Here is a 15,095-nt window from a genome sequence, read left to right as displayed (position 1 = left end):
CACTGGCGGCAGTTGGAGCTGCACGTGCCGGCGGAACGAGAGGACGTGACGGAGGATGGGGTCTTTGCAGCCCAGCGAGAGAGGGCTGACAATGGAAATTGGTTTCCCCAGGGTAGAAAGGGCGGGCAGCAAGGCGACATTGGGGAGGAAAGGAGGAACGGAGGTGAGGACCACACGGACACCCTGGTCCTCTAGAGGCTCCAGTGGGACGAACACGCCCCCCACCGCCAGGCCCTTCTCCACCGCCTCTTGGGCGGCGGCCTCCGAGGCAAGGAAGAAGACAACCTTGCCATACATTTTGGAGGCCGCCACGATGGCCGTGGGCCCCACCACCCTCGCCAACACCCGCACGTAGGTCTCCACATGCGGCGAGGCGGGCACCTGGAGGCAACGGATGCCATGCCTCCTAGTCAAGGTGGGGAAGGGGCTGCGACAATGCGGTTCTGGCAGAACCCAACTGAGAGTGCCAACTCAGGACAAATTGCTCAAACAGGGCAGTTACAGCCCAAGGCTGGGGTTTTTCCACCTTTAAGGCAAACCAAACCAGCCAGACTAAGAGGACTTCGGTCTCACCCCACTGGCTAACCGCCAGACTCACAAGCAATCTCCTTAGACACTCCAGTTTCCCAGTATCACCACCACTACCACTCGTTATGGGGACAAATGGTTATGAAAACCAATACCCAAATAAAAGAAAAAGGTTCTCCTGATCCCAAAGGACCAAGCCCCAGACCCAGGTCAATATACAAATCAGATCTTACCCACAAATCACGCTGATGCCAATCCTTTAGAATCTAAAATCTAAAGGTTTATTCATAAAAGGAAAAAGATAGAGGAGAGAGTTAGAATTGGTTAAATGGAATCAATTACATACAGTAATGGCAAAGTTCTTGGTTCAGGCTTGCAGCAGCGATGGAATAAACTGCAGGTTCAAATCAAGTCTCTGGAATACATCCCCTGCTGGGATGGGTCCTCAGTCCTTTGTTCAGAGCTTCAGCTTGTAGCAAAGTTCCTCCAGAGGTAAGAAGCAGGATTGAAGACCCAATGGAGATGAGGCATCAGCCTTATATAGTCTTTTCCAGGTGTAAGAACACCTCTTTGTTCTTACTGTGGAAAATTACAGCAAAATGGAGCCTGGAGTCACATGGGCCAGTCCCTGCATACTTTGCTGAGTCTGAAGGCATATTTGCCTTCTCTCAATGAGTCCATTGTATAGCTGATGGTCCTTAATGGGCCATCAAGCAGGCTAAGCAGAGCTAATCTCAGCTTGTCTGGGATGTCACCAAGAAGCATAGCATAAGTTTGCCATACAGACAGTATAGAGCCAATATTCATAACTTCAACTACAAAACTGATACACACTCATAGACAGCATAATCATAACCAGTAAATGATAACCTTGTCTTAGACACCTCATTTGACCCCCTTTATATAAGATTTGGGTGCCACTACAGGACCTTGGTTGCAACAATGATCTATATGGTCCCAGTTTATGTCAATAACGTCACAGGGGCCCAGGCCGCTATAAATGGAAGCAGAGGCGGTGGATGGGCGAGATGACGTAGCTGCAGGCGGAGGGGTCGCCGCCACCTGGGCATATGCCCTGGGGGCCGGGGGAGGGACACCCACAAAGCTGGTGGAGGGAGCAGCGGGAAAGGACGCCGCGGACGCTGGCGGGGCCGTGGCAGTGGGGGCAGCCCCTGCCATGGAGGGCCCAGTCTTCCTAGCGGGGCTCTTTCCCTTTTTCTTGCCCTGGCCTTTCCTGCCGACTGGGGCGGCTCCCCCAGAATCGGAGGGAGTGAGGGACGTGGCAGCAGCGGAAGTCACCCCGTCACCCACCGCTGCCGATACCGCAGCGGGGGCGGTGGCAGGTGGTTCGGCAGCGGAGGTTGAGGAAGAGGCCAAGGGGGCAAGTGGGGAAGGGGTGGCGGGGCCTACTTGGGGGGGCTCGCCCGCCGTGTTCCCCTCCATATTGAGCAGGGAGGGAGGGGAAAACACACCGGAGAAAAAGGGGGCGGCCAAAGGGAAAACAGGTCAACCACTCCTCCCCGCTATGCTGCAGGCAGGGGAGGAGGGCGCCAAAATGGAGGGAGATGGGGGGGGTATCAAGGGCTTGGGGGGGGGACAGTCACTGACACTGGCTCCTCTAGTTGCACTAGGGGAGGGAAGGTCACACTAACATCAAGGGGTGCAGTGATTAACAAAAATGTGATGGGGGGCACAAGCGCACGGGAGGGAGCATGGGCACATGAGGGGAGGGGTCAATCAGGGCAAAGGGGACGCAAAGGAAGGGGAGCAACTAGGCTGGGAATGGGACAGAGAAACCAAGGGGCTAACCGCAGGGCTGGGGTGGGACAACCGAACCAAACCGCAGAGGGAAAAGGGCGGGGCAGGCAAACGAACTAAAGCTGGGGAGGGGCAAAAGGGATAGTCAGCAAGGGGCAAAGCTGGGAGGCCTGTTGCGAGGGGGAAGGGGTCAGTCCAGGGGGGGGTAGGTGCGCTCACGAGCACTTGTGCAAAGTCAATGTGTGGGCTGCCTGCCTGCTGCTGCAGGCCCAAACAATGTCAATAGGGCGTGGCAGGCCAGGAGAGCAGCAGAGTCCCAGAGGCAGGAGCGGAGGCAGATGGTAAATGGGCTGTGGAGGTGCTGGAGGGGGCAATGGGGGGGGTGGGGGTTTGGGGGGGGTGGGACACAGATGGACCAGGAGGCAGGCTCCACGCCACACCCCCTGTGTCCCCACAAACACAGTCTAGACCCCCACCACTAGAGCACAGTTCAAAAATTACTCAGTCCTGAACGGCCCCCTCCACAGTGGTCTCCAGAGTCCTGGGCGCTCCCCCAGCAGCCGATGGTCAACATAGTCCTTTTTCTCCACCTTCAGGCTCCAGCAGCTCCCCAGGACACACGCGGCAGATAGAGCAGCAGACCCGCGCTCCACCGGATGGCCTGAAGCGCGGGTGGGAGGGAGCTCGCCTGCCATCCGGCCCCTACCACCAGGTCAGAGCTCTTGACCCAGTTGACCCGGGCGGAGGAGGCCGCCGAGTACACGGTCTGGCAAGCCTCCACCTGCGCCAAGTCGCCCGGGTCCTGGACCATGAGGAGCACATCGTCAGCGTACGCCGACAGGACCAGCCACAACTCCGGCTCCCGAAGCACCAACCCCGTCAACCTCCTACGGAGGAGACAGAGGAAGGGCTCGATCGCCAGAGCGTACAGCTGGCCCGAGAGGGGGCACCCCTGCCGCACTCCCCGCCCAAAGCTGACCGGCTTGGTCAGGGTCCAGTTGAGCCTGACCAGACACTCTGCGGAGGCGTACAGCACCTGGAGAAAACCCACAAACTGGGGTCCAAAGCCTAATGCTTGCAGAGTGCCCAGGAGATATCCGTGGTCCACCCTGTTGAACGCCTTCTCCTGATCCAGGGACAGGAGGGCGAACGACAGACCATCCCTACACCCAAGTTCCAAAAGATCCCGAACCAGGTAGAGGTTATCAAAGATGCTACGGCCCGGGACGGTGTAGGTCTGGTCTGGGTGGATCACGTCCTCCAGCACGGACCCCAGCCGCAGCGAGATGGCCTTGGCTACGATTTTGTAGTCCGTGCTGAGGAGCGAGACAGGACGCCAATTCCGTAAGTCGCGGAGGTTCCCCTTCTTCGGCAATAAGGCGAGCACGGCTCGCCTGCTTGAAAGAGGGAGGACCCCGCTCCGCAAGGCCTCGGCCCAGACGGTGACTAGGTCCGGGCCGAGGACGTCCCAGAACACGCGGTAGAACTCCATGGTCAGCCCGTCCATGTCCGGAGATTTAGTGGTGGGCATTCGGCGGAGGGCTTCCGAGAACTCAGCCAGAGAGAGAGGCAACTCTAGCCGATCCCGGTCGCCCGCGCTGACCGTCGGGAGTCCGTCCCAGAGCACTCTGCAAGCGGTAGGGTCGGTCGGATCCGGGGAGAAAAGGAGTGTGTAGAAGGCCCTGGCCCTCTCGCAAATCTCCACCGGATCCGTGAGGGGGGTGCCGTCCTCCGCCAGAAGACAGGTGACGTGCTTCTTGGCCCTTCTCCTTTTCTCCAGGGCGTAGAAGAAGCGGGAGCCGTGATCCATCTCCCGGAGGAGGCGGATGCGGGATCGAACAAAAGCACCCCGGGCCTGATGATCGTCGAGGGCCCGGAGCTCCTCCCGCTTCTCCCGGCATGCTCCACAAAGGGATGGATCCTCAGGGCTGGCGGCCGGATGCCTCTCTAGCTCTAAGACCTCCCGTTCCAACTGCTCTATCGCCGCATCCCTCCGTCGGCTGGCACCCCGGGTGTAATCGCGGCAGAAGAGCCGGGCGCGCACCTTTCCTAGGTCCCACCATCGCCGCGCCGAGGGAAAGGCACCCCGCTGCCATCGCCAGACCAGCCAGAACTCCCGGAAGGACGCCACGAAGCCCACATCCTCCAGCAAGCTATTGTTAAAGTGCCAATAGGCCGGCCCCGACCTCTCCGCACATAGAGAGGCCGTCACGGTGACTAAATGGTGATCTGAAAAGGGGGCCGGCCGCACGTTGGAGGAGTGGGCCCATGAAAGATGGAGACGTGACAAGTAAGTGCGGTCCAACCGGGAGTGGCACGACCAATGGGCTTCCACCCAGACATAGGTGAACGTGGAGACACCGTCCGGGTGGTGGTCGCGCCAGACGTCCACCAGGGAGTGATGTTCCACAATCTCCCGGAGGACGTCCGCGGCGGCCGGGCACTGCTCGGTCCCCGAGCGGTCCCGCTCCTCGAGGGTAGCGTTGAAGTCCCCGCCCAGGACCAGGCACTCACGAGGATCCAAGGAGCCGAGGAAGCCGGATGCCTGCTGATAAAAAGGCAGCCGCTCCGGGCCCGATGTCAGGGCATAGACGTTGACAAGATTGACCACAAGCCCCTCCATGCGGACCCGGAGGTGCAGCAGGCGGCCTGGCACAACCTCGGAAACCCCCAGCACCTCGGGCCGTAGGTCGGGAGAGAACAGGGTAGCCACTCCAGCCGTACGAACTGTGAGATGGCTAAAATAGACCCTTTCCCCCCACTCCAGCCGCCAGCTGTCTTCGGCGGCTGGATCCGTGTGGGTCTCCTGCAGGAAAACCACAGAGTACCCCCCTTCCCGAATGAAGGAGAGCACCTGGCACCTGCGGAGACCCACCCTACAGCCCCGGGTGTTCAATGTAACGAAAGTGATAGGTGGCATGAGGAGGGCTGGGGGGGATCCCCCCTGGCAGGGACACTCACGGCCCCCACTGGGCCACGCAGCAAACCGTGACCCACCCCAAAGGCGAACAAGGAGTCACGGAAGCTGCGGACCCGCTGGTAAGCCGCAGCACCCTGCCTCCCGGTCCTTTTACCCTCCCCCATTAGGGCCCTCGCGGCCCAGAGGATCTGGTGGAAATCCCCCCATCGCTGGAGAGTGAGCGGCACCTTATTGTGGGAGCCACGCACATCTTCTAAAAACTCCCGCAGCTCTTCTCGCAGCGTATGGCAGGGTGGGGTCACTGGCTTCTGATCATCCCCCGTTGGGGCCCCTGGCACGGCCCACTGAGATGGGCAGGCAAGGGGCAGACCCTCAACGTGGTGCCCGATGGACCGGCGCCACACGGTCCGCCTCAGACCTCGGCTCAATGGGGGGGGCGGCGGAGGAGGGAGGATAGCAGCCCCTAGTGGGTCGGGACTGGGGAACACAAAGGCCGCTCTCTGGGGGTCACCCTCCGGGAAAGAGAAAGAGACATCCCCAGAGGTGGCAATGGCATCGCGGGAGGTACAGGGGATAGGGCCGGGGGCAGGAGTAGGGTCAGGAAGAGGGACAGAGGTGGGATCCTGGGCCCCAGGAGCTGGACAGCTGGAAGGTAGCTCCTCTCGGTCGGGCCCAGGGGTCTGAGGGTTAGGGAGGGGGTCCCCAGGGATGCTGGGCTCAGGCTCTATGGCAGATGGAATAGCCATGGCAGCAGGAGGTGAACAATCTGCAATGGGACCCCCACCCGGGAAGGAACTTGGTTGCCCCACGCCAACAAGGGATACCCCTGGTAACTTGGGTCCCGGCCGCGAGGCACCGGCCGTCACCTGAACAGGCTCGGCAGCCGTCAGCGAGGTGTCACCCGCAGCCAGGCAGGTCAAAGAGTCCAGGGGGTTCTCTAACGCAGGAGCAGCAGTCAGGGGAACAGGAGACGGAAAAGGGGGGGTTGGGGTGAGGTCGGCAAGATCGAGGCCCGCTGTTAGAGGGTCGTCCTCCCCCTGGGTGACTGGGGTCAGACCCAGGGCCTCGATCTCCTCATAGATAGAGGGCGGCTCACCTCCCACCACCCCGGGGTCATCCCTGCTAGCACCCGAGGCGACGCTTGCCTCAAGCAGCGCAGGGGGTATAGGTGGTAAGGGGGTAGGAGGGGCTGCAACAAGGGGCCTCCGCAAGGAGGTACCACAGAGAATGGATGGCGGCATCCTCCCGTGCTGCCACAGCTTCCCCAGCCAGCAGCAGTAGATGCAATGTACCTGCGGGCATGGCGGAAGGCTCGGCAGCAGTATCCCCCTTCCTGGTTTTCCGGGGGGCCTCCGCACCGGATGGCAGGAGCGGAGCTCAAGCCTTCCACTTGCCCCGCTTTCCCTGTGCTAGGGTCCAGCCCTCCATGGCATTATCTGCGGGCTGGGTGACAGGGGTTGGGTCGGGGGGCAGAGATGACGGCTCGAGGACCTGAGGAGGTAACAATGGGGCAGCAGGAGGGGGGACGGATTCCCGCTGGGGGGGGCCCTCTCCCGTGCCCGGCAATACCCCCTTCGCACCCTCCTCTACAGGCCCCGCCACAATGCACGCAGCAGAGGCGGGGCTCTCCCGCTCGTCTGGGCATGGTGGGGGAGGTACCCCTTGAGTCCAAGCGGGAGCAGTGGTGGTCCGAGAAGCAGGAGGAGCGGCTCCGGGTACCGGGCAACCAGGGGCGCCAGCAATGGTGGGGCTGGCGCCCTGCCGGGGCTCGGGGGTCCCGGACGCTCCTCCGTGCCGGGCCAAGGGGCAGTCCCTCCGGATGTGCCCTATCGCCCGGCAGAGGTAGCACCGGGCCTCCCCCGTGGAATAGTGCACCTGGTAATGGGCCCCCTGATAGGGGACCAAGAAAGACCCCTCGAGCGCCTCTCCGGCACGCGCCGCCGGCGGCAGTTGGAGCTGCACGTGCCGGTGGAACGAGAGGATGTGACAGAGGGCGGGGTCTTTGCAGCCCAGTGAGAGAGGGCTAACGATGGAAATTGGTTTCCCCAGGGTAGAAAGGGCGGGCAGCAAGGCGACATTGGGGAGGAAAGGAGGAACGGAGGTGAGGACCACACGGACACCCTGGTCCTCTAGCGGCTCCAGTGGGACGAACACGCCCCCCCACCGCCAGGCCCTTCTCCACCTCCTCTTGGGCGGCGGCCTCCGAGGCAAGGAAGAAGTCAACCTTGCCATACATTTTGGAGGCCGCCACGATGGCCATGGGCCCCACCACCCTCGCCAACACCCGCACGTAGGTCTCCACGTGCGGCGAGGCGGGCACCTGGAGGCAATGGATGCCATGCCTCCTAGTCAAGGTGGGGAAGGGGCCCAGGCCACCATAGATGGAAGCAGAGGCGGTGGATGGGCGAGATGACGTAGCGGCAGGTGGAGGGGTCGCCGCCACCTGGGCATATGCCCTGGGGGCCGGGGGAGGGGCACCCGCAGAGCTGGTGGAGGGAGCAGCTTGAAGGGACGCCGTGGCCGGTGGCGGGGCTGTGGCAGTGGGGGCAGCCCCTGCCATGGAGGGCCCAGTCTTCCTAGCGGGGCCCTTTCCCTTTTTCTTGCCCTGGCCTTTCGTGCCGGCTGGGGCGGCTCCCTCAGAATCGGAGGGAGCGAGGGACGAGGCAGCAGCGGAGGTCACCCCGTCGCCCGCCGCTGCCAATGCCGCAGTGATGGCAGGTGGTTTGGTAGCGGAGGTTGAGGTAGAGGCTAAGGGGACAGGTGGGGGAGGAGTGGTGGGGCCTACTTGGGGGGGCTCGCCCGCCGTGTTCCCCTCCATATTGAGCAGGGAGGGAGGGGAAAACACACTGGAGAAAAAAAGGGGGGGGCGGCTAAAGGAAAGGCAGGTCAACCACTCCTCCTCGCTAGACTGCAGGCAGAGGAGGAGGGCACCGAAACGCAGGGAGATGCGGGAGTATCAAGGGCTTAGGGGGGACAGTCACCGACACCGGCTCCTCTAGTTACACTAGGGGAGGGAAGGTCACAATAACAGAAGGGGGTGCAGTGATTAACCAAAATGTGATGGGGGGCACAAGCTCACGGGAGGGGGCATGGGCACACGAGGGGAGGGGTCAATCAGGGCAAGGGGGGCGCAAAGGAAGGGGAGCAACGAGGCTGGGAATGGGGCAGAGGAACCAAGAGGCTAACCGCAGGGCTCGGGTGGGACAACGGAACCAAACTGCAGAGGGAAAAGGGCGGGGCAGGCAAACAAACTGAAGCTGGGGAGGGGCAAAAGGCTACAGCGGGCAAAGGGGGTAGGCAGCAAGGGGCAAAGCTGGGGGGCCTGTTGCAAGGGGGAAGGGGTCAGTCCAGGGGGGGTAGGTGCGCCCACGAGCGCTTGCGGAAAGTCAATGTGCGGCTGCTTGCCGCTGCAGGCCCAAACGATGTCAATAGGACGTGGCAGGCCAGGAGAGCAGCAGAGTCCCAGAGGCAGGAGCGGAGGCAGATGGTAAATGGGCTGTGGAGGTAGTGGAGGGGGCAACGGTGGTGGTGGGGGCTTTGGGAGGGGGGACACAAACAGATGGACCAGGGAGCAGGCTCCACGCCACACCCCCTGTGTCCCCACGAACACAGTCTAGACCCCCACCACTAGAGCACAGTTCAAAAATTACTCAGTCCCGAACGGCCCCCTCCACAGTGGTCTCCAGAGTCTTGTGCGCTCCCCCAGCAGCTGATGGACCGCGCAGTCCTCTTCCTCCACCTCCAGACTCCAGCAGCTCCCCAGGACAAACGCGGCAGCAGCAGCTCCGGCAACCCTGGCATCCAGGCAGGAAGGACCCCCCATAGGTGGTAGTGGTGATGGTGAACAGGGCCGGCTTTAGCAAGAGCGGGGCCCGATTCCTGGGGGCGGGGCTTGCTGCAAGCCCCACCCCCAGGAATCGAGTCGGGCTCCGGCCGGGGTTGCCGGGCTTGGGTCCAACTCGGAGCCGCGCCGCGGGGGCCGCGCCGGGGGGGGGACACACACACGACCCGAGCCGCACCGCGGGGGCCGCGCCGCGGGGCGGGGGGGGACACGACCCGAGCCGCGCCGGAGGGGGGCCGAGACATGACCCGGGCCACGCCGGGGGGGGGGGACCCGAGCCGCGCCGCGGGGGCCGCGCCGTAGCCGGGCCGCGCCGCGGGGCCGGGCTGGAGACAAGCCGGGCCGGTGTATCAGCACACAAGGTAAGCTGGGGCCTGCGGGAAAGGGCCGCGCCTCCCTGAGCCCTTCTCGCACCCCCGCCACCCCAGCTTACCTTGTGTGCCGATACAGTGGCCTGCCCCTGCTTCTTTTCAGACTTCCCGCAAATCTCTGATTCGCGGGAAGCAGGGGAGGGGGCGGAGCGTTCAGGGGAGGGGAGAAGGGGGAAGTGAGCTGGGGGCGGGGTGGAGAGCTGTAGCGCGGGGCCCTCTTGGCACGGGGCCCAATTCAGCCGAATCAGCCGAAAGCCGGCCCTGATGGTGAAGGTGGGGTCCTGGCTTCTCCCTCCAGAGATGGTGGGGAGGGGGGTCTGGCCGGCAAGGCCCCCCCACGCTCAGTAGCAGTAGTCCAGGGAAGGAGTTCTAGCCAGCAGCAGCTGCCCAGGGAAGGAAGGGAGAAGGGAGAGCTCCAGCCAGTAAGGCGGGTGGAGAGGAGGAGAAGGAGGGAGAGCTCTAGCCAACAGGGCAGCCAGAGGACACTGAGCACGCTCTGTACATATTGGGTTCCGGGAAGTGGGCGGGCGTAAGCCCGCCCACTGCTAAAGGATCCCCCCCCAGCCTAAGGGGAGGATCCACAGGGCCTGGAACTCAAATAATTACGGGGGACAACTAATGTAAAAACAGGGACAGGAGCGTGGTCAAAGGGTCAAAAGAAGAGAACCAGACGGGGACACCGAGCAGAGAACCCCGGACAGCGCCCACTGCTCCTCAAAGGCGTCAAGGGAGCCAGTGGACGTCGCCCAGAGGAACTCTGCTCGGATACGTGAATGGACAGAGGATCGGAAACAGGCCCCACAGTCACAGGAACCTCCATCGGCCAACCTCCTCTCCCTGGTTTTATAGATGGCCTGTTTAGCCAGTGCCAAGAGGAAGTTGACCAGGAGGTCCCGCGACTTTGTGGGGCCACGGATAGGGAGTGCATAAATGAGAAGGTGAGGGGAAAAGTGTAACCAAAAACGTAACATAATATCGGTGAGGAGCCGGTGTAGGGGCAGCAACCTGGCACACTCTAAGTAAACGTGAGCCAGGGTCTCCCTCACACCGCAGAAAGGACAGGTGTCCGGGACAGGGGTAAACCGCGCCAAGTACATGCCCGTGCTCACGGCCCCATGAAGGAACCGCCAGCTGATATCCCCGGCGGGCCTCGGGACCAGAGTGGAATAGAGGCTGGCCCACCGGGGCTTCTCACCCTCGACAGGTGGCAGGAGGTCCCGCCACTTTGTATCGGGGCGGGACACGAGGGTGAGGAAGTGAAGAGTGTGGAGCACAAGCGTGTATAGATGTTTCCTTGGCGCGGTCAGGAAACGAACCGGCTGCAAGTCGTGCAGCCGGCTCACGGAGAAGGGGCGGGGGGGCCGGTTGGGTCCATGGGGCAGGAGCTCAATGAAAAGGTCCGGAGGGCCAGGGGTGGAGGGTGGGCGGGGCGTGCCCTCGTGCAGGATCCGGTCGAGGCAAACCCGAGCAGCGGGCGGCAAAGCGGCCCTCACCTCCTGAAGTACGCGCTGGGGAGTACAAGGCCTGGAGAGCCCCATGCGCCGAGCGAGCGTCAGGGGATCCAGCCAGTCTCCCTGGTCGTAGTCCAGGAGGTCTCTGACTCTAGTGACTTCTGCCAGGACCAACCTCTGGCGCACCGCGGGGGACTCCGCCACCTGCACACGGAGCTGGGGATTGTGTAGCAGGGGCTCCGCGAGGAGATCTGCCCCCTCGGTGGCCGCCACGGACCTGGTCGCTGAGAACAGTTTCCAGGTCCGGAGGAGGTCCTGGTAGAATACCAGCAGCCCGGAGAGGTCTCGCGGAAGACCTCTCGGATCGAGATAAAAGAGCTGCCGGTCGTATCGGAGCCCTAGGAAGCGGCGCAGGAAGGCGTGCGCCAATACGCTCCACGCCGGACTACCTGCACCATAAAGGAGCCTCTGCAGGGCCTGGAGGCGGAAGACATGGACCTGAGTGTGGAGGCACTTTAGGCCCTGCCCTCCCTCCTCCAGGGGCAGATGGAGGACCCCTGCAGAGACCCAGTGCAGTCCTGGCCAAAAGAACTCCAGAATCACCCTCCGGAGGTCGGGCAGGAAGCCCGGGGCCGGGACCAGGGTGTTGAGACGGTGCCAGAGCATGGACAGGACTAGTTGATTGAGTACCAGTGCCCTCCCGCGAAGGGAGAGGCACCGGAGTAGTCCTGTCCATTTCCGGAGCCGCTCCGTCATCCTGCCCTGTAAATCTTGCCAGTTCTCCGGCGGAGACGGATGCGTGGCAGAAAGGTAAACGCCGAGATAGAGCAGCGGACCAGCGCTCCACCGGATGGCCTGAAGCGCGGGTGGGAGGGAGCTCGCCTGCCACCCGGCCCCTACCATCAGGCCAGAGCTCTTGACCCAGTTGACCCGGGCGGAGGAGGCCGCCGAGTACACGGTCTGGCAAGCCTCCACCCATGCCAAGTTGCCCGGGTCCTGGACCACAAGGAGCACATCGTCGGCGTACGCCGACAGGACCAGCCGCAGCTCCGGCTCCTGAAGCACCAACCCCGTCAACCTCTTGCGGAGGAGACAGAGGAAGGGCTCGATCGCCAGAGCGTACAGCTGGCCCGAGAGGGGGCACCCCTGCCGCACTCCCTGCCCGAAGCTGACCGGCTTGGTCAGGGTCCAGTTGAGCCTGACCAGACACTCTGCGGAGGCGTACAGCACCTGGAGAAAACCCACAAACTGGGGTCCGAAGCCTAACGCCTGCAGAGTGCCCAGGAGATACCCGTGGTCCACCCTGTCGAACGCCTTCTCCTGATCCAGGGACAGGAGGGCGAACGACAGACCATCCCTACACCCAAGTTCCAAAAGATCCCGGACCAGGTAGAGGTTATCAAAGATACTACGGCCCGGGACGGTGTAGGTCTGGTCTGGGTGGATCACGTCCTCCAGCATGGACCCCAGCCGCAGCGAGATGTCCTTGGCCACGATTTTGTAGTCAGTGCTGAGGAGCGAGACGGGACGCCAATTCCGTAAGTCACGGAGGTCCCCCTTCTTCGGCAATAAGGCGAGCACGGCTCGCCTGCACGAAAGAGGGAGGACCCCGCTCCGCAAGGCCTCGGCCCAGACGGTGACTAGGTCCGGGCCGAGGACGTCCCAGAACACGCGGTAGAACTCCACGGTCAGCCCGTCCATGTCCGGAGATTTATTGGTGGGCATGCGGCGGAGGGCTTCCGAGAACTCGGCCAGAGAGAGAGGCAACTCCAGCCGGTCCCGGTCACCCGCGCTGACCATCGGGAGTCCGTCCCAGAGCACTCTGCAAGCGGTAGGGTAGGTTGGATCCGGGGAAAAAAGGTGTGCGTAGAAGGCCCTGGCCCTCTGGCACATTTCCACCGGATCCGTAAGGGGGGGTGCCGTTCTCCGCTAGAAGGCAGGTGACGTGCTTCTTGGCCCCCCTCCTTTTCTCCAGGGCATAGAAGAAGCGGGAGCCGCGGTCCATCTCCCGAAGGAGGCGGATACGGGATCAAACAAAAGCACCCCGGGCCCGATGATCGTCGAGGGCCCGGAGCTCCTCCCGCTTCTCCCGGCACGCTCCGCAAAGGGATGGATCCTCAGGGCTGGCGGCCAGACGCCTCTCTAGCTCTAAGACCTCCCGTTCCAACTGCTCTATCGCCGCATCCCTCCGTCGGCTGGCACCCCGGGTGTAATCGCGGCAGAAGAGCCGGGCGCGCACCTTTCCTAGGTCCCACCATCGCCGCGCCGAGGGAAAGGCACGCCGCTGCCCTCGCCAGACCAGCCAAAACTCCCGGAAGGACGCCACGAAGCCCACATCCTCCAACAAGCTATTGTTAAAATGCCAATAGGCCGGCCCCGGCCTCTCCGCACATAGAGAGGCCGTCACGGTGACTAAATGGTGATCTGAAAAGGGGGCCGGCCGCATGTCGGAGGAGTGGGCCCGTGAAAGATGGAGACGTGACAAGTAAATGCGGTCCAAACGGGAGTGGCATGACCGATGGGCTTCCACCCGGACGTAGGTGAACGTGGAGACATCGTCCGGGTGGTGGTCGCGCCAGACGTCCACCAGGGAGTGACGGTCCACAATCTCCCGGAGGACATCCACGGCGGCCGGGCACTGCTCGGTCCCCGAGCGGTCCCGCTCCTCGAGGGTAGCGTTGAAGTCCCCGCCCAGGACCAGGCACTCACGAGGATCCAAGGAGCCGAGGAAGGCGGATGCCTGCTGATAAAAAGGCAGCCGCTCCTGGCCCGATGTCGGGGCATAGACGTTGACAAGATTGACCACAAGCCCCTCCATACGGACCCGGAGGTGCAGCAGGCGGCCCGGCACAACCTCGGCAACCCCCAGCACCTTGGGCCGTAGGTCGGGAGAGAACAGGGTAGCCACTCCAGCCGTACGAGCTGTGAGATGGCTAAAATAGACCCTGTCCCCCCACTCCAGCCGCCAGCTGTCTTCGGCGGCCGGATCCGTGTGGGTCTCCTGCAGGAAAACCACAGAGTATCCCCCTTCCCGAAGGAAGGAGAGCACCTGGCACCTGCGGAGACCCACCCTACAGCCCCGGGTGTTCAATGTTGCAAAAGTGATAGGTGGCATGAGGAGGGCTGGAGGGGATCCTCGCTGGCAGGGACACTCACGGCCCCCATTGGGCCACGCAGCAAACCATGACCCACCCCGAAGGTGAGCAAGGAGTCACGGAAGCTGCGGACCCGCTGGTAAGCCGCAGCACCCTGCTTCCCGGTCCTTTTACCCTCCCCCATGAGGGCCCTCGCGGCCTGGAGGATCTGGTGGAAATCCCCCCATCGCTGGAGAGCGAGCGGCACCTTATTGCGGGAGCCACGCACATCTTCTAAAAACTCCCGCAACTCTTCTCGCAGCGTATGGGGGGGTGGGGTCACTGGCTGCAGATCATCCCCCGTTGGGGCTCCTGGCTCGGCCCCGTGGCCCACTGAGACGGGCAGGCAAGGGGCGGACCCTCGACGTGGCGCCCGATGGACCGGCGCCACACGGTCCGCCTCAGACCCCGGCTTAATGGGGGGCGGCGGCGGAGGGAGAATAGCAGCCCCTAGTGGGTCGGGACTGGGGAACACAAAGGCCGCTCCCTGGGGGTCACCCTCTGGGAAAGAGAAAGAGACATCCCCAGAGGCGGCAATGGCATCGTGGGAGGTGGAGGGGATAGGGCTGGGGTCAGGAGTCGGGGTAGGGCCGGGGGCAGGAGTAGGGTCAGGAAGAGGGACAGAGGTGGGATCCTGGGCCCCAGGAGCTGGACAGCTGGAAGGTAACTCCTCTCGGTCGGGCTCAGGGGTCTGAGGGTTAGGGAGGGGGTCCCCAGTGATGCCGGGCTCAGGCTCTACGGCAGATGGAACAGCCACGGCAGCAGGTGGTAAACAATCTGCAATGGGGCCCCCACCCGGGAAGGAACTCGGTTGCCCCACGCCAACAAGGGATACCCCTGGTAACTCGAGTCCCGGCCGCAAGGCACCGGCCGTCGCCTGAAGAGGCTCGGCGGCCGTCAGCGATGTGTCACCCGCAGCTGGGCAGGTCAAGGAGTCCAGGGGTTCCTCTAAGGCAGGAGCAGCGGTCAGGGGAACAGGAGACGCAGAAGGGGGGGTTGAGGTGAGAGCGGCCTGATCGAGGCCCGCTGGCAGAGGGTCGTCCTCCCCCTGGGTGACCGGGGTCAGACCCAGGGCCTCAATCTCCTCATAGA

Source organism: Malaclemys terrapin, chromosome 4 (assembly GCF_027887155.1).
Source record: "Malaclemys terrapin pileata isolate rMalTer1 chromosome 4, rMalTer1.hap1, whole genome shotgun sequence".
NCBI classification, from domain to species: Eukaryota; Metazoa; Chordata; order Testudines; family Emydidae; genus Malaclemys; species Malaclemys terrapin.
Note: the sequence above shows the minus strand (reverse complement) of the source record.